The sequence below is a fragment of the Pristiophorus japonicus genome, chromosome 20 (assembly GCF_044704955.1).
Source record: "Pristiophorus japonicus isolate sPriJap1 chromosome 20, sPriJap1.hap1, whole genome shotgun sequence".
NCBI lineage: Eukaryota > Metazoa > Chordata > Chondrichthyes > Pristiophoridae > Pristiophorus > Pristiophorus japonicus.
Genome location: NC_091996.1, coordinates 44976882 through 44996037, shown reverse-complemented (window position 1 = coordinate 44996037; position 19156 = coordinate 44976882).

The following is a 19156-nucleotide window of genomic DNA, read 5'->3' as shown; positions in this document are numbered from 1 at the left end:
GGATAAATCCCCTGTACCTGATGGCTTGCATCCTAGGGTCTTAAGAGAAGTAGCGGCAGGGATAGTGGATGCATCGGTTGTAATTTACCAAAATTTCCTGGATTTTGGGGAGGTCACAGCAGATTGGAAAACTGCAAATGTAACGCCCCTATTTAAAAAAGGAGGCAGATAAAAAACAGGAAACTATAGACCAGTTAGCCTCGCATCTGTGGTTGGGAAGATGTTGGAGTTCATTATTAAAGAAGCAGTAGCAGGTCATTTGGAAAAGCAAAATTCGGTCAGGCAGAGTCAGCATGGATTTATGAAGGGGGAAGTCATGTTTGACAAATTTGCTGGAATTCTTTGAGGATGTAACGAACAGGGTGGATAAAGGGGAACCAGTGGATATGGTGTATTTGAACTTCCAGAAGGCATTTGACAAGGTGCCACAAGATAAAAGATCACGGGGTTGGGGGTAATATATTAGCATGGATAGAGGATTAGCTAACAAACAGAAAACAGAGAATAGAGACAAATGGTTCATTCTCAGGTTGGCAAACAGTAACAAGTGGGATGCCGCAGGGATCTGTGCTGGGACCCCAACTATTTACAATCTATATTAACGACTTGGAGGAAGGGACTGAGTGTAATGTAGCCAAGTTTGCTGACGATACAAAAATGGGAGGAAAAGTAATGTGTAAGGAGAACATAGAAAATCTGCAAAAGGACATAGACAGGCTAAGTGAGTGGGAAAAAATTTGGCAGATGGAGTATAATGTTGGAAAGTGTGAGGTCATGAAGTGTGAGAAAAAAAATCAAACAGCAAGTTATTATTTAAATGGAGAAAGATTGCAAAGTGCTGCAGTACAGCAGGACCTGGGGGTACTTGTGCATGAAACACAAAGGTTAGTATGCAGGTACAGAAAGTGATCAGGAAGGCCAATGGAATCTTGGCCTTTATTGCAAAGGGGATGGAGTATAAAAGCAGGGAAGTCTTGCTACAGTTGTACAGGGTATTGGTGAGGCCACACCTGGAATACTGCGTGCAGTTTTGGTTTCCATATTTACGAAAGGATACACTTGCTTTGGAGGCAGTTCAGAGAAGGTTCACAAGTTTGATTCCGGCGATGAGGGTGTTGACTTATGAGGAAAGGTTGAGTAGGTTGGGCCTCTACTCATTGGAATTCAGAAGAATGAGAGGTGAACTTATCGAAGCGTGTAAGATTATGAGGGGGCTTGACAGGGTGGATGCAGAGAGGATGTTTCCACTGATATGGGAGACTAGAATTGGAGCAGAAAATCTTAGAATAAGGGCTGCCCATTTAAAGCTGAGATGAGGAGAAATTTCTTCTCTCAGAGGGTTGTGGAGCTGCCTCAGAGAGCTGTAGAAGCTGAGACATTTAATACAATAGACAGTTTCTTAAACGATAAAAGAATAAGGGGTTATGGAGAACGGGCAGGGAACTGGATCTGAGTCCATAATCGGATCAGCCCTGATCGTATTAAATGGCTCGAGGGGCCATATGGCCTACTCCTGCTCCTATTTCTTATGTTCTTATATAAATGCTCACATGTCTTAGAGGGGACTTGCAGATTTTTGGGAGGCGAATGTAGGTGCAGTCAGATGGAAATCTCACTCTCTGACTTTTTTGTAATCTTTTTGATTTAAGGTGCTATTTTAGTGGCAATTTGCGAAAAATAATGAGCAGTTTTCATCTGTGGTCTTGTACCCACTAACAACTGGGTTGAGAATACCCAAAGCACTTCACTTAGTATCTAATGAGCACAAACCTATAGTGCAAAACTGTTGTTAATTTGCAAATAATTGATATTCATCTGCACTTTCACTTGGAACGATGTCACGAATCAGTGGTATGAGAAATGGAAAAATGTTTGCTAGCTTCTAAAAATCTACATTGGTGCAGAGTGGGGGAGTGGGGGCATCTGTATCTGGTCATGTGTCCTATTTGACGTACAAGTACTTGATGTTAAAGCTAAATATCAAAAGTTAAATATCAGTGATAAAAATTAAAAATATATGGAGAAGATTGTGCTGCATGTAACAAAATCGTAAACCATTTCTTAATAAACAGGTTTATAATCTTAGTATTATATACATAGCAAATCTAACCAGGCAGGGGTCTGCAGAACAGATGTACTTGCTCAATTTTGTGAATGATTTAGGCTTGAGTGACTATTACATTATTTTGATAGAGTATTATGTAACATGAATAGCAATTTAAGGAATAGAGGATAAGGCCTGAGCTCCAAAACTGCAATTCTTATATGTCCTTTCTTAGAATTATATTGAAAGATGGAGTAACTGTAACTCCTTGGTATGAAGAGACATATATGTTCTGCTACACAAAAGCAAAATACTGCGGATGCTGAAATAAAAACAGAAAATGTTGGAAATCTCACCGGGTCAGGCAGCATCTGTGGCGAGAAGCAGAGTTAACGTTTCAGGTCGATGACCCTTCGTCAGAACTGGCGAATGATCAAAAAGAACAGACCTTAAGGAGCACTGAAAGGGGGAGGGGAAGAAAGAACAAAAGGGAAGGTCCATGATAGGGTGGAAGGCAGGAGAGATTAGAGAGACAAAACGGATGATGGACCGAATTGAAATGGTAATGACAGAAGTTAGAAAAAGGTTAGTCTAGATAGGGTGTGAATGGCAGAAAAATAACCAGCTGCTATTGGAGAAAAAGATTCAAAACATACATAAGATCAGGAGGTGGGGAAGGGGCTGGGAAGGGGGAAAGGGAGCCCAAAGGTTATGTTCTGAAATTGTTGAATTCGGTGTTGAGTCCAGAAGGTAAAGTGCCTAAATGACAGATGAGGTGCTGTTCCTCGAGCTTGCGTTGAGCTTCATTGGAACAGTGTTGGAGACCGAGGACGGAGATGCCGGAGTGGGACTGGAGCAGGGAAATAAACATTCTGCTACATCCTGTTTTGTTTAGGATAAGTGCAATTTATAATTCTTGGTCCTACTTATGATTACTATGGCTCTGAATTTTCTCGTTGTCTTCAGCACTTGCGCTTATCTGCTATTATTGCACTAAAGACATCTTTCCTCAATCTTTTTAACAGTGCAAATCTTATGCCCATCAAAGCCCCTCAGAGCTCATTAGTATGGGTGCACTGAAGTTACCTAGCTTTACACCACTGCTACAACTAGTGTAACTGTATACACTCAAAAACATTGGGCCTGAACTTGGTGGAGGTCCCGCCCACAGCCGCCGAGGTTCTGCCAGAAATGAAGTTTTTTTCAGTGATTCCTCTGGTGCTGCCCATCTGTCGCCCACGTTCCACCCGCCGGTAAATTGGTCCAGCGGTTCTGCCGCCACGCCATCCTGCCGCCCGCCCATGCCGGAGGCTGGAAATCCAGCACTTTCCTCAGCGACGACCAACTAAGATCGCCCTGCCACCCGCCAGAAGGACCACTGGCAAAAAGCAATTCTGAGCTGGCTATGACTCAGGCGGCAGCGAGAATGGCTCAGAGTCCTGCAACGCTGCACTTTCCAGATATCGTTCAGATGCTGCAGCATAAATAGTGAGGTGATGGACCTTAACCAGCACAGATGGAGGTCAGATATGTAACTCCATATGACTCCGTTGAAGAGGAAGCAGCAATGAGTTGCTGAGGATGGTGAAGGCTCAATGGAGATGCCCTGCAAGAGTGTTGAGACCATGTCATGTGGAACCTATTTAATGACTGATTGTGACTGCGCAGATGGTATGAGCTTAGGTCAGAGTTATTAAGGAAAAGTTATAAGATGTAAAGCTATGGCAGATCGCTGCTACTGATTGTGTGAACATAATTACATGAGGTATGGAAGATGGGAAAATACATAAAAGGTTACTGCACAAGATAAAAGTTCACGGGGTTGGGGGTAATATATTAGCATGGATAGAGGATTGGCCAACTAACAGAGAACAGAGAGTCGGGATCAATGGTTCATTCTCTGGTTGGCAACCAGTAACTAGTGGGTGCCGCAGGGATCAGTGCTGGGACCCCAACTATTTACAATCTATATTAACGACTTGGAGGAAGGGACTGAGTGTAACGTAGCCAAGTTTGCTGACGATACAAAGGTGGGAAGAAAAGCAATGTGTGAGGTGGACACAAAAAATCTGCAAAAGGACATAGACAGGCTAAGTGAGTGGGCAAAATTTGGCAGATGGAGTATAATGTTGGAAAGTATGAGGTCGTGCAGAAAAAATCAAACAGCAAGTTATTATTTAAATGGAGAAAGATTGCAAAGTGCTGCTGTACAGTGGGACCTGGGGGTACTTGTGCATGAAACACAAAAGGATAGTATGCAGGTACAGCAAGTGATCAGGAAGGCCAATGGTATCTTGGCCGTTATTGCAAAGGCGATGGAGTATAAAAGCAGGGAAGTCTTGCTACAGCTATATAAGGTATTGGTGAGGCCACAGCTGGAATACTGCGTGCAGTTTTGGTTTCCATATTTACGAAAGGATATACTTGCTTTGGAGGTAGTTCAGAGAAGGTTCACTAGGTTGAATCCGGGGATGAGGGAATTGACTTATGAGGAAAGGTTGAATAGGTTGAGCCTCAACTCATTGGAATTCAGAAGAATGAGAGGCGATCTTATCAAAACGTATACGTTTATGAGGGGGCTTGACAAGGTGGATGCAGAGATGATGGGGAGACTAGAACTAGAGGGCATGATCTTAGAATAAGGAGCCGCCCATTTAAAACAGAGATGAGGAGGAATGTCTTCTGAGGATTGTAAATCTGTGAAATTTTCTGCCTCAGAGAGCTGTGGAAGCTGGGACATTGAATAAATTTAAGACAGAAATAGACAGTTTCTTGAACAATAAGGGGATAAGGGGTTATGGGGAGCGGGCGGGGAAGTGGAGCTGAGTCCATGATCAGATCAGCCATGATCTTATTGAATGGCGGAGCAGGCTCGAGGGGCCATATGGCCTACTTTGTTCCTATTTCTTGTGTTCTTATGTTCTTTTTTAATGGACTGCAATGTAACTGATGAACACATCATCTCTGGGGTCACACTCCGCCATGTTTGGCGTCATAAAAAGTGGCGTGAACTGCAAGCCTTAATGTGTGCCCTGCAAGTAGTTCAAGTGACTCTCATTAAATGGCAACCTTTCTGCATTGGTGACCCTTACTTGTCATGTCGCGATGGCTTGATGACAGGACCCATTGTACAGTGGAATCATATGTGGAGGGCAATATATTCCTAATACAACAGAACACCTGAGGGATAGCTGTGTGTTTCTCACAAGGCACCACCCATTACATGGAAATGAAACACTGAGCAAGAGAGGGTGAACATTGTGACTGTATTTAAAAGTGCATAATTACAAAAGTAACATAACATAATAAAATTTACGGCCATCTCCACCACCAACACCCACCCCTCTACCGGCCACCACCACCTATCCTCTTCTTTGCCCCGCCTTCAAGACGGCATCTCGCACCCCTGCCCCTCACTGCCTCTGTTTGAGCAGGTTGTGAAGGAGGGCAGCCGGATCTCTGGAGAAGTGTCCGTCTTGGCGAGAAGGTAGGGGGCATGACTGAAGGCCCCGGCATCTCCGGCTCTTCGGGATCTGTCTGCCTTGATGGTGTGGGGTCGGGGGTCGCATGACCTGCCCAGAAGCCATCACTTGTCTCAGCGCCGCAACAAACTTGGTGTTGTGCTCCACTGCACTAATGAGCCGGTCCATGCTGTCAGTATGGTGCTGAGCGAGGGTAGCGATGCTGGCAGCTATCCCAGCCATGGTCTGCAGCAGATCGTGACTTAGGTCAATGCTCATCTCATGAATAGCTGTGAGCCGTCCTGCATCTTCAGCAGTTTGTTGGGTCCTTGTGGGTTCATGCGCCTTGGTTGGTTCAACTCCACGGCATCTGTGCCTGGCAGCGCTTGCACGTGTTGCATCCGATTCAAAGCCCATGAATTCATAGCCCAACGCCGAGGTTCTCCAGACAGCTGGCACACATGACAGAAGGCTGATGTCTTCCTCTTGCAGCTCCTCGACCTCAATTGCCTCTACCACGGGTCCTTCTCCCTCCTCTCCCTCCTGGTCTTCGTGACTTTGGGTGGCAGAGTTGTGTGCGGTGGGTGATATGGGGAGGCGGGGGGGGGCCGGATGGAGGACGGATCCGCTGTCTTGGGCTGAGGACAACATCGGGGTGGATGACGTTGGGGTCACACTCCTCCTTTGAGTGCCAGAGGTGGATGGCGTGCATTGATTGGTGCTGTCCAACTCACCATCTGCAAGTAGAAGACAACATTTCAGTCTATAAGAGTAGGTCAAGCTGACGTGAACCATCCCATCTCACATTGTGCCATCAAGGAGTTCCATTTCTACATGGGCACACCAATAATGGTCGACAAACTGTAAGTTAAGATGCATTAGCCTTAACATTGCATGACCTTTCATGCCATGAGCGTTACTCAAACCGGAGATTATTATAACCTTACCGTGCTCTAGCACAGGATCTGCATCACCCTTTGTGGTGGCACAGGGGTGATCACCCACCAATGCCAAGGCACGCTCCTCCAGGCTGCTCAACTCTATCACCTCTGCCGGGCCCCCTCTCGTGGCATTGAGGCTTGCTGCCTTGGACGTATTTTTCTTCTGCAGAAAGAAACATTGCAGCCTTTACCCCTTTGCTCATGCCCCACACACACTCCCACACACACACACATCTGTGACATAACCTTTTGGAGTTGTAAAGGAGGGGTCCAATAAATGGTTACTCACTCTAGCCGATGCCACCAATTCGTTCCATCGTTTCCGACACTGGTCTCCATCCCACTCAATGTTGCCCATTGAGGACACGGCCTCACCAATCTCCCTCCAAATGCATCTGTATGAGGTGGTGGAGGTTTGACACGACCATCCCGGGTGAGGTCTTTATACCTGCGCTTCACCTCTGATACAAGCTCCTCCAGTTCCTCAACATTAAACCAGGGAGCTCTGGGCCTGGTCTTGACTGTCTTCTTTGATGCTTTTTTTCCCCACTCATGTTAAATCACTTAAGGAATGGCTTATGACAAGTTTTCAGCTCTGTATGGCCAACACTCTCCCCTCTGCAACTGGCAGGTGCAAGAGAGTGATCACCATTTAAGAGCATGCACAGATGTCCCAGCAGCCTCAATTGCAGCAAAACTGACGTCAGGTTGAGAATAGAACTACAAAAAAAAACAAATCTTGCGCATGCGTGGTGCATGGCCTGCGACGTTTTCCGATTTGAGAGGAAAGCACCTCCCGTCCACTGATGCCGCCACCCGCTGACGCCCGCTCCAGGCCACCGACTTCCGCTGCCTGCCGCTGCCACCCACACTATCGAGGCGAAAATGGCTCCCGACTGGACCCAGTGGCAGCGGGCGCCAAAAAGGTAGGTGCCGCCGAGAAATAGGCGGCCCTTACAGTTCACTAATTTTGGGGCCAAAAGGTCTAACAGCTCTCCTTAGCACTTCAGATAAGTGTAAGTGAGGAGTTACATAGAAACATTCTGCCCTTCGAGCCTGCACCACCATTCAATATGATCATGGCTGATCATGCAACTTCAGTACCCCATTCCTGCTTTCTCTCCATACCTCTTGATCCTTTTAGCCGTGAGGGCCACATCTAATTCCCTTTTGAATATATCTAATGAACTGGCCCCAACAACTTTCTGTGGTGGAGAATTCCACATGCCCACAACTCTCTGAGTGAAGAAGTTTCTCCTCATCTCAGTCCTAAATGGCTTACCCCTTATCCTTAGACTATGTCCCCTGGTTCTGGACATCCCCAACATCGGGAACATTCTTCCTGCATCTAACCTGTCCAATCCCGTCAGAATTTTATATGTTTCTATGAGATCCCCTCTCATCTAAATTACATTGAATACAAGCCTAGTCGATCCAGTCTTTCTTCATATGTCAGTCCTGTCATCCCGGGAATCGGTTTGGTGAACCTTCGCTGCACTCCCTCAATAGCAAGAATGTCCTTCCTCAGATTAGGAGACCAAAACTGCACGCAATATTCAAGGTGCGGCCTTACCAAAGGCCCTGTACAACTGTAGTAAACCTCCCTGCTCCGATACTCGAATCCTCTCGCTATGAAGGCCAACATGCCATTTGCCGCCTTCACCACCTGCTGCACCTGTATGCCAATCTTCAATGACTGATGTACTATGACACCCAGGTCTCGTTGCACCTTCCCCTTTACCAATCTGAACTGAAGAGGGTACCACATCCACTTATTGATTACAGGCTTCTGAAGAACATTTTTTAACCCTTTCCTTCACATCTTTTAATCACTGACATTTGCAACTTGATGTCACCGCAGTGCTTTCCTCTCTACCTGGAAAATAATTTTAGGACCTGGCAATCTAGATTTCCTTGTTGTCCTGATCTTTGTGCTTAGGGAATTGAGTGTTCCCTGGGAGCAAGTGCCAAGGAAATTGGTCCCATCATGCCCTGTGCTCAGTTCAATGATCGTAAGGGTGGAGGAAAAAGTCAATGGTGAGCAACTGGAGCTTTACTTTGACTTCCCACTCTACGTGAGCTGGTCGCAACTCTGGGCTGACCAGTTGAGAGGGGCAAATATCCACATACTTCTAATCAGGCAATCAAAATGTGAAAATGACATAATCTGCCATTAACCCTTTGAAGACAATTTTTTTTCCCCCTCACCAAAAATACAAGTAGAACAAATTAGTAATGTTTTCAGTTTATTCAAATAAAATTGAGAATGCAGAATTACACTTTTTTATTTAAAAAAAAAAGAAGTTTTATGGTTTTCTACTGTTAATTAAAAAAGAGTTTCGGCCAGAAATTATTAGCGGCAATGGTATTGTATGGTAACTCATTAGTCTTTGAAAATAAACAGAAAAATAATGGAATGAGAAATTTGATATGAATGTGTTGAGTCTTTGTGTGATATCATCACTGAAATAATATCCCAGGTTTACATATCCCAATTTCAGAAAGCTAGCATGGTAATATAAATGTTAAACAAAATAAAAGCTTAGCAACAATCATAGGCGGTCCCTCGAGCGAGGATAACTTGCTTCCAGGAGAGTTCACAGATGTTTCAATAAAGGACCCGATGTTCCAGTCCTGAACTCCAGTTGAGGGGGAGGAAGGTGCCCGTGCGTGAATTTTTTTTACATGTGGTGACCATTGCACATCAGCCACCACATGGGCTTGACAGAGCTAGGCCTTTATCCAGTGGCAAGGATTAACCAGGACAACTGGAGACCTGCTCTGCTGCACGGACCTAGTGCGCACACATATCAAGTGTAGGCAGGTCCATGCTGCCCCTGGGCCCTCAACACTTCTGGGCCCCGTACCACTCTTTCACTGTAAACCTTCCCCAATGGCACCATTATTTTTAAAGTCGAATGTCATCATATTCTCGATTGAAAAGTGTCAACAATACTAACATATTCCAAATCAAAGTATTAACAGTGTACTTGTGCGTCAATAATTCTTCAGCAAAATACTGAGACATTGTTGGAAACAAATTCGTATTTCTTTTCTCATCATCCCTCTGCTCTTTGAAGGCCAGTATCTAATACATCAGCCAGCTGGCCATTCTTCATGTGTGTCCCTGGATGCAACAAAATCCTTGGCAGGGAGGGGGTGGGGGGGAGGAATGAGTTGCAAGGTAAGTAATGCCACCTTGGATTTTAAATTCCACCCATAAACAACCTGAGCTTTACCCTCTGGGTTTATGATATCTCTAAGCCCTCCATGGAATTGGTACTTTGTCTCGCTATATATTAATAGTTATTTTATCTGCCACTTGCAATTTTGAAATTGTATATCAGTGAGATCCTCTGTATGGGCCCAAATTTGCCCAGGAGTAGCTCCATTTTTTTGGAGCAACTGATTTTTCTGGAGTATCTTAAAAATCCCCATTCTGCACATTCAATTTGCACCAGTGTAAGTGAGTTAGTTAGGATTTTTCTTAGTTTCGTTTTTTTTTCAAAAGGGGGCATTACCAGTCACCTATGCCTGTTTTGGCCATTTAAGCCAGTTTGGACAGCTAATAGTTGCTCCAACTTAGGCCAGCGTATGTGGCCACTTGTGGCCTCACAGAAAACCCTTGCGGAGAGTGAAGAAATCAGCGCAGGTAGCCAGAGATTGGGGGGGGGGAGAGGGGGAAGGGAAGCGGAGAGGACCTTGTAAAGCACTAAACACCTTCTCAACAACATTCATGAAGCATAAAAACCATCAATAATAAATAAATAAATAATATGCAACAAAACTTAAGTCCTACCTTCATACTCAGCCCGGAAAGTCAGCGGGCCGGCCGGTACGAAATGCCACTCGGCCGGGGATAGGTGCGGTGGGTGGGAAGCCCGGGCGGGAGAGCAGTGAACTGGCCACACACAAGACACAGCAGGCTGGGCTTGCATAAAGAGGGTGCAGGAGGGAACTTAAAGGGGGACTGGCAGGAGGGAGGGGGGCTGGGAACACACAGGCTGTGGGAGCCTTAATGTGTTTAGTGTAAAAGTCTATTATGTACTTATTGTAAGTTTTGATAGTTGCCATGACACCTCAAAATCAATCATAAATAATGCTGACAAAAAGGTCATGAAACAATCCAAAACATCTGTGCCAGACTAAAATGTACATTTTAAAAATGAAAGCTCATCTGAGACAACTAAATATACTCCCAACAGCATGTACCATTTGTATGCCCTAGCCCCGCCCCCCCGCCGGCTCTCTGTCAGCCGCACGGCCCGAGCTCCGCTCCCCACGGTGATTGCCACGCCACACCAAGCACAAGGACAGTCCACAAAGCGGGGAGAATATGGTGATATATTTTCGGCGCCGTTTTGAGAGCAGAAAGTCGGCGCACCTCACGTAAGTGCGCTGAAAAAACCGGAGGGCCAAATTTGGGCCCTATATGAGCAGAGCTGCAGTCTAATTAATAAGAAAACAAAAGGTCAGGCCTCTAACTGTAAAATTAACACCAGGTCCGGAACCACAATAAAAGATTTGCATATTTAATATAGTAAACAAAATAATAAGTCTTTGTATGTACTTTACGGGGGAATGATTACAAAATAAAGTTAAAACCCTAGTCCAACATAGGTTTGAGTCATGACCTTTTACCTACATTGTGTTATTCGAGTTTATGGATTTATTATCCATCATAACGAGATTGGTGGCCTTGACTTACAGTATTAACAGCTCATTCAGGCCTGAAATTGGACATGTTTACAGTTGTTGATCTTCCCGAATAGGTGCAACAAAGCATGCAGTATTGTAAGTTTCCCCGTTGGATCTCTTCATTTTGGCGTGGCCTAACCCGAGAAGGGTGGAGCCTTGATCTCTCTCTCTCTCTGTCTCTGTCTCTCTCTCTCTGTCTCGACTCAGAATGGAACCGGACTGTGTGTATGAACCGGGGACTCAGAATGGAACTGGACAGCCTTTCTGTGTGTGGGGACCGAGAATGAGACCGGACAGCCTTCGGGCGGAGTTGGAGGTAAGTTGCTGCTATGTGTTTTTCAATTCTTTCCGTGTGTCCGGGCATCTGCTGCACCAATTTCCTTGCCTGCGCCAATTTCCTTAACTCTAGGGAAGGTTTTTCAGGACAGGCCACATATGCTGGCCTAATCAAAACTAGAGTAACTCTCAGCTGGCCAAACTTCCCTAAATGGCCAGAATTGGCGTCATTGGCTGGTTACGCCCCTTTGGCTGAAAAAAAAAACAGACTTAAAAAATTCGTAACTGAGTTGTGCTGGTGCAAATTAATTGGGGAAACTGTGGATTTTTAAGTTAGGCCAGAAAAACCAGCCTGCTCCAAGAAAAATGGCGCAAATACTGGGGAAAATTGAGCCCATTACATTTTGGCTGAAATATTTGTGCTCACGAGTGTGAGGGATGTCCATCCTTGGTGAATTCACTTTTGGTGTCCATTGTCAGCATCAAGCACTTCAAATGAGATATACCAAAGGTGAGATACAGGGTCAAGCTCTCTGTACTGTCTGCTCAGTGTAAATTAAACCCAGCTTTGGTTGAACATTTCAGTGCACTAATTTGACATTTCCATTTTCCCATGAGCCATTATTACAGCCTTTCTGAATGAGACGTAGACATTCCACTGCCAATTCGTACTGAACTATGGACAATTTTGAGCTTTTGCACAGAAAGACTTGGGTGAATAGTGCCCAAACATTCTTTCTTTGGGACATCCATAACTAGCAGAGTGATAGATGTCCCATTAGTCTGGATCAAATTAGCTGATTGACTGAGCCATCCAATCCTCTGTGGCTTTCCTGCTGACAGTTTAAATGTAAGCTTTAAGACTGCTGTCAGTGTGACAGACATTTCCTGCAGTGGCTGTCTGGAAAATCTAGGTTAAGCTTTGATTGCGACTGTATCTAACAGATGGGAGGACCTCACATTTTTAAAAGGCAGTACAGAATTCAAAGCAACACATTTCACGTCAGCTATGCAGCGCTGCAAATGCTGTAATGTACTGTAATGGTGCCACAGCATTTTTGTGTGACCACAGTGAAGGGACACAAAAATCTTTATATTTTCCTTCGACCAATTTTTCTCCATTTTTCCCTGCCTTTCCTGATTCATGCTGGGGTACAGTGCCACTAGTGCTGCCAGTGGGTCAGGTTAAAACCCATCTCTCTCATCTGGAGGGAGAAGAGCATGCCGGGAGATCTTAGAGATGCAGTCATCGTGACCATCTTTAAAAAAGGAGACAAGTCTGACTGCGGCAACTACAGAGGAATCTCCCTGCTATCAGCCACTGGGAAAGCCATCACTAGAGTCCTCCTCAACTGCCTTCTCCACATGGCCGAGAGACTCCTCCCAGAGTCGCAGTGCGGATTTCGTCCCCTCCGGGGCACAACGGACATGATTTTTGCAGCGCGACAGCTGCATGAAAAATGCAAGGAACAGCACCAGCCCTTATACATGGCCGCCTTCAACCTTACAAAGGCCTTTGACACTGTCAATCACGAGGGTCTATGGAGCGTCCTCCTTCGTTTCGGATGCCCCCAAAAATACGTGACCACGACAACATGCAGGCCGTGATCTTTACCACCGGATCCATCACAGACCCCATCCACATCCAGACCGGGGTCGAGCAGGGCTGCGTCATCGCCCCAACCCTCTTCTCAATCTTCCTCGCTGCCATGCTCCACCTCACAGTCGACAAGCTTGTTGCTGGAATGGAACTAAACTACAGAACCTGTGGAAACCTGTTCAAACTGCGGCATCTCCAGGCCAGATCCAAGACCACCCCAAGCTCTGTCATCGAGCTACAGTATGTGGACGACACCTGCGTCTGCACACATACAGAGGCTGAACTCCAGGACATAGTCGACGTATTTACTGAGGCGTACGAAAGCCTAGGCCTTACGCTAAACATCAATAAGACAAAGATCCTCCACCAGCCTGTCCTCGCCGCACAGCACTGACCCCTCAGTCATCAAGATTCACGCCGAGGCCCTGGACAAGGTGGACCACTTCCCTTATCTCGGGAGCCTCCTATTAGCAAGACCAGGCATTGATGACGGGATCCAACACTGCCTCCAGTGCGCTAGTGCAGCCTTCGGCCGCTTGAGAAAAAGAGTGTTTGAAGACCAGGCCCTCAAAACTGTCACCAAGCTCATGGTCTACAGGGCTGTAGTAACTCCTGTATGGCTCAGAAACATGGACCATGTACAGCAGACACCTCAAGTCGCTGGAGAAATACCACCAAAGATGTCTCCACAAGATCCTACAAATCTCCTGGGAGGACAGACGCGCCAACATTAGCGACCTCGTCCAGGCCAACATCCCCAGCATTGAAGCACTGATCACATTTGATCAGCTCCACTGGGCAGGCCACATAGTTCGCATGCTAGACACGAGACACCCAAAGCAAGCGCTCTACTCGGAACTCATCCACGGCAAATGAGCCAAAGGTGGGCAGCGTTACAAGGGCACCCTCAAAGCCTCCCTGATAAAGTGCGACATCCCCACTGACACCTGGGAGTCCCTGGCCAAAGACCGTCCGAAGTGGAGGAAGTGCATCTGGGAGGTCACTGAGCACCTCGAGTCTCAATGCCGAGAGCATGCAGAAATCAAGCGCAGGCAGCGGAAAGAGCGTCCGGCAAAGCAGTCCCACCCACCCCTTCCCTCAACGACTATCTGCCCCACCTGTGACAGAGACTGCGGTTCTCGTATTGGACTGTACAGCCACCTAAGAACTCATGTTAAGAGTGGAAGCAAGTCTTCCTTGATCCCGAGGGACCGCCTATAATGGTGATGGTGATGATGATTAAAATTGCCTCCAATGTATCCTAAACACTGAAAGCATTACTATTTTCTGTTCGGTACACAAATTAAAATGCTGCGCTCCTAAAACAGGAATCCATTATTTGTCAGAAAGATTGGACAAGGCTTGCTTGCAGATGTCACAGATCATCATTGTAGTGTGTTTGCTTCATGAGTTCTTGGCTTAAAAGTTGAAAGTGACACATTTGCTGCAAGAACTAGCTGGTTTATTAGCAAAGTTTAACACTCAAACTGAACACAACCAGTTCATCCACCAGGCTCAGAACGGCACGTTTCATCATAGAGAACCTGAACTCAATTAACTGGGGTTTTGTTGAGTCTTGTGAACATCATGTGACTGGCTAAGCCACTCACAGTGCAACAGTTCCACAAGCTGAAGGGGTCAATGCTGGGTCCACTTTTGTTTTCAATATATATGAATGATTTGGATCGAGTTTAGGGAGCATGATATCCAAATATGCTGCTGACACAAAAATAGGGATTTAAACAAAGAGCAAGAAGCACTGTAAAATACTTCAGGGGGACAGTGACAGGTTAGCGGAAAGTGCAGACATGTGACAGGTGCAATTTAACAGAGAAGTGTGAGGTGATGCATTTAAAATAAAAAGAAGGATGGGAGTGTTGTGTATAGAGAAAGAGTCAGATTGAACACTGTGAGCTCAAAGTAAAGTGTGGCCTTAGTCTTTTATTGCAGGTCTCCAGAATGCTTCTCCAACCTGTGAAGCCGCCTTAAATACCTGTGTTACTCCAGGGGATGAGCCCTCTGGTGGCTGTACAGAGTAAATACAAGTTTACATACATAACAACACTCCCCTCGCTGGGCTGCAGTGCAGCTGGCCTTGCTGGGCTGCCTGGTGTGTTGGGACCTGCTGGGCTGCTGTAGATGATGGGTTCTGCTTCGTGGTCAACCATGGTGGCAGTTGCCACTGGTGTGTATGTTAGGGGATCAAAAAAGGTAGGGTCCAAGATGGGTTGCTCAGGATAGTTAGTGAATCTAAGTTTGATTTGATCCAAGTGTTTCCGGTGAATGAGTCCATTTGAAAGTTTGACCCGAAACACCCTGCTCCCCTCTTTGGCCACGGCAGTGCCGGGAAGCCACTTGGGACCTTGTCCATAATTTAATAAAAATACAGGATCATTGATTTCAATCTCGCGTGACACATTTGCGCTATCATGGTATGCACTTTGTTGAAGCCGCCTGCTCTCTACCTGTTCATGTAGATCAGGGTGAACTAACGAGAGCCTTGTCTTAAGTCATCTTTTCATGAGCAGTTCAGCAGGTAGCATCACAGTGAGTGAGTGGGGTCTCGTGTGGTAGCTAAGCAGGACTCGGCATAGGCAAGTCTGCAGTGAGCCTTCAGTTACCCTCTTCAAGCCTTGCTCGATGGTTTGCACTGCTCTCTCTGCCTGACCATTGGACCATTGGTTTAAATGGGGCAGATATGACATGTTTGATCCTGTTGCGGGTCATGAATTCTTTGAACTCAGCACTGGTAAAATATGGCCATTGTTGCTCACCAGGACCATCGGGTAAGCCGTGAGTGGCAAACATGGCCCACAGGCTTTCAGTAGTGGCAGCGGATGTGCTAGCCGACATTATCTCACATTCGATCCACTTGGAATAGGCATCTACAACCACAAGGAACATTTTACCCAAAAACGGGCCTGCATAGCCGACGTGTACCCTAGACCATGGGTGGAGGGCCAAGACCATAAACGTAGCATCACCTCCCTGGGTACATTGCTTAACTGCGAGCATGTATTACATCTGTGAACGCAGGACTCTAAGTCGGCATCGATACCGGGTCACCACATGTGGGATCTGGCTATCACTTTAATCATTACGATGCCTGGGTGGGTACTGTGGAGGTCATTGATGAAGGTGTCTCTGCCCTTCTTGGGGAGCCCTACTTGATTGCCCCACAGAAGGCAGTGTGCTTGTATAGCCATTTCATCTTTGCATTGCTGGAACGGCTTTATCTCTTCCTGCATTTCCACTGGGACACGAGACCAGCTCCCGTGAAGCACACAGCTTTTGACAAGAGATAATAAGGGATCCTGGCTTGTCCAGGTTTTGATCTGCCGGGCAGTGACGGGGTGATTGCTCACTCTCAAATGCTTTCATAACCATGGCTAGATCTGTGGGCTGCGCCATTTCCACCCCCGTGGTGGGCAATGGCAGCCTACTGAGAGCATCGGTGCAATTTTCTGTGCCTGGCCTGTGGTGGATGGCATAGTTGTATGCGGACAACGTGAGCGCCCATCTCTGGATGTGGGCCGATGCGTTGGTATTTATCCTTTTACTCTCGGAAAACAGGGATATGAGTGGCTTATAGTCAGTTTCCAATTCGAATTTTAGTCCAAACAGGTATTGATGCATTTTCTTTACCCCATAGATACACGCTAACGCTTCTTTCTCAATCATGCTGTAGGCTCTCTCAGCCTTAGCCAGACTCCTGGATGTATAAGCAACTGGTTGCAGTTTCCCGAAATCATTAGCTTGTTGCAATACACACCCGACGCCATATGACGACACATCACATGCTAGTACCAAACACTTACATGGATCATACAACACAAGCAATTTGTTTGAACATAATAATTTTCTCGCTTTTACAAAGGCATTTTCTTGACTTTTGCCCCAAACCCATTCACCCCCTTTTCGTAGTAAGACATGCAGTGGTTCTTGCAGTGTGCTGAGACCCGGTAAGAAGTTACCAAAGTAGTTCAAGAGTCCCAGAAACGAACACAGCTCCGTCACGTTCTGTGGCCTCGGTGCATTCTCGATTGCATCCGTCTTCACGTTGGTGGGCCTGATGCCGTCCGCCGCAATCCTCCTTCCCAAGAACTCCACTTCAGGCACCAGGAAAATGCACTTCGAGCAATTTAACCTGAGCCCCTCGCAGTTGAGTCAACTAAGAACCTCCTCCAGGTTCTGCAGATGCTCGACTGTGTTTCAACCTGTGATCAAGATGTCGTCCTGGAAGACCACAGTGTGCGGGACCGACTTCAGTAAACTTTCCATGTTCCTTTGGAATATTGCTGCCCGCTGATCAGATTCCAAACGGGCATCTGTTATAAACAAAAAGACCTTTGTGCGTGTTGATGCAGGTGAGGGCCCTCGATGATTCCTCCAGTTCCTGCGTCATGTAGACTGAAGTCAGATCCAGCTTCATGAACGTCTTTCCTCCTGCCAGCTTTGCAAGGAGGTCATCGGCCTTTGGTAGTGGGTATTGGTCCTGCAGGGAGAAACGATTGATAGTTACTTTGGAATCGCCACAGATTCTGGTGGTGCTGTCTCCCTTGAGGACTGGGACAATAGTACTGGCCCACTCGCTGAATTCGATCGGTGAAATGATGCCCTCTCTTTGCAGCCAGTTTAGCTCGATCCCTACCCTTTCTCTCATCATATACGGTACTGCTATCGCCTTGTGATGGATGAGTCGCGCCCCCGGAATTAGGTGGATCTGCACTTTTGCTCCTTGGAATTTCCCGATGCCTAGTTCGAACAGCGAGGGAAATTTGTTTAAGACCCGGGCACACGAAGTGTTGTCAGCGGACGATAGCGCTCGGACGTCGGCCCAGTTCCAGCGTATCTTTCCCAGCCAGCTCCTGCCGAGCAGCAGGGACCATCGCCCGGTACCACCCAGAGTGGTAGCTTGTCTCTATAATCGGCAGTGCGACCGTAAAGGTCTCCATCGTTGGAGACCTTTACGGTCGCACTGCCGATTATAGGAATCAGTTCTTTTGTGTAAGTTCTTAGTTTCGTGTGAACTGGAGTTAAGACTGGCCTTGAGGCCTTGTTGCACCACAACCTTTCGAAAGTCTTTCTGCCCATGATGGACTGGCTCGCGCCCATGTCCAGCTCCATTGACACCGGGAGGCCATTTAGTTCAACATTCAGCATTATCGGGGGATAATTTGTGGTGAATGTGTGCATCACATGTACCTTTGCCTTCTCGATCTGAGGCTCTGGTTCGTCATGAACCTCCGTGGATCTGTCCTCTTCTGCAACATGGTGGTTTGCAGGTTTAACAGGCTTTGCAGCTCGCCAGCACACTCGTTGGAGGTGTCCCATTGTTCCACGGCCCTTGCAAACGTATTCTTTGAATCGGCATGAATGGAAACGATGATCACCCCCGCAGCACCAACAAAGTGTTAATGGCCTTGCATTCATCACCCTTGATGATGGTCTCTGAGACATCTGTGGATGTGCAGCTGCAGGCATGTGTGACCTGCCCTGTACGTTACGATTCGAAAACAACATCACTTTGTTCACAGTACTTGTAGCAGCACTTGTGTGTTGAGAGATTTGTTTCATATTGTCACTGGTGGCAATGAATGCCTGGGCTATCGCTATGGCCTTACTCAAGGTTGGGGTCTCTACAGTCAAAAGTTTGCAAAGTATGGTTTCATGACCAATGCCAAGTACGAAAAAGTCTCTGAGCATATGCTCCAAATGTCCTTAAAATTCGCAATTTCCTGCAAGGCATCTTAGCTCGGTGGCGTACCTCACCACTTCCTGGCTTTCAGACCTTGTGTAGGTGTAGAACCAGTACCTTGCCATCAGAACGCTTTCCTTCGGGTTCAAAAGCTCTCGGACCAGTGTGCACAAATTGTCATACGATTTCTCCATGGGTTTCACTGGAGTGAGCAGATTCTTCATGAAGCCATACATTGGTGCCCCACAGACCGTGAGGAGGATCGCCCTTCGTTTGGTCGCGCTCTCTTCCCCATCTAGCTTGTTGGCCACGAAGTATTGGTCGAGTCGCTCCACAAAAGTTTCCCAATCATCTCCCTCCAAGAATTTCTCCAGGATTCCCACTGTTCTCTGCATCTTTGGATTCGCTATCTGTATCTCATCGCCAGTTGTTGTGTAT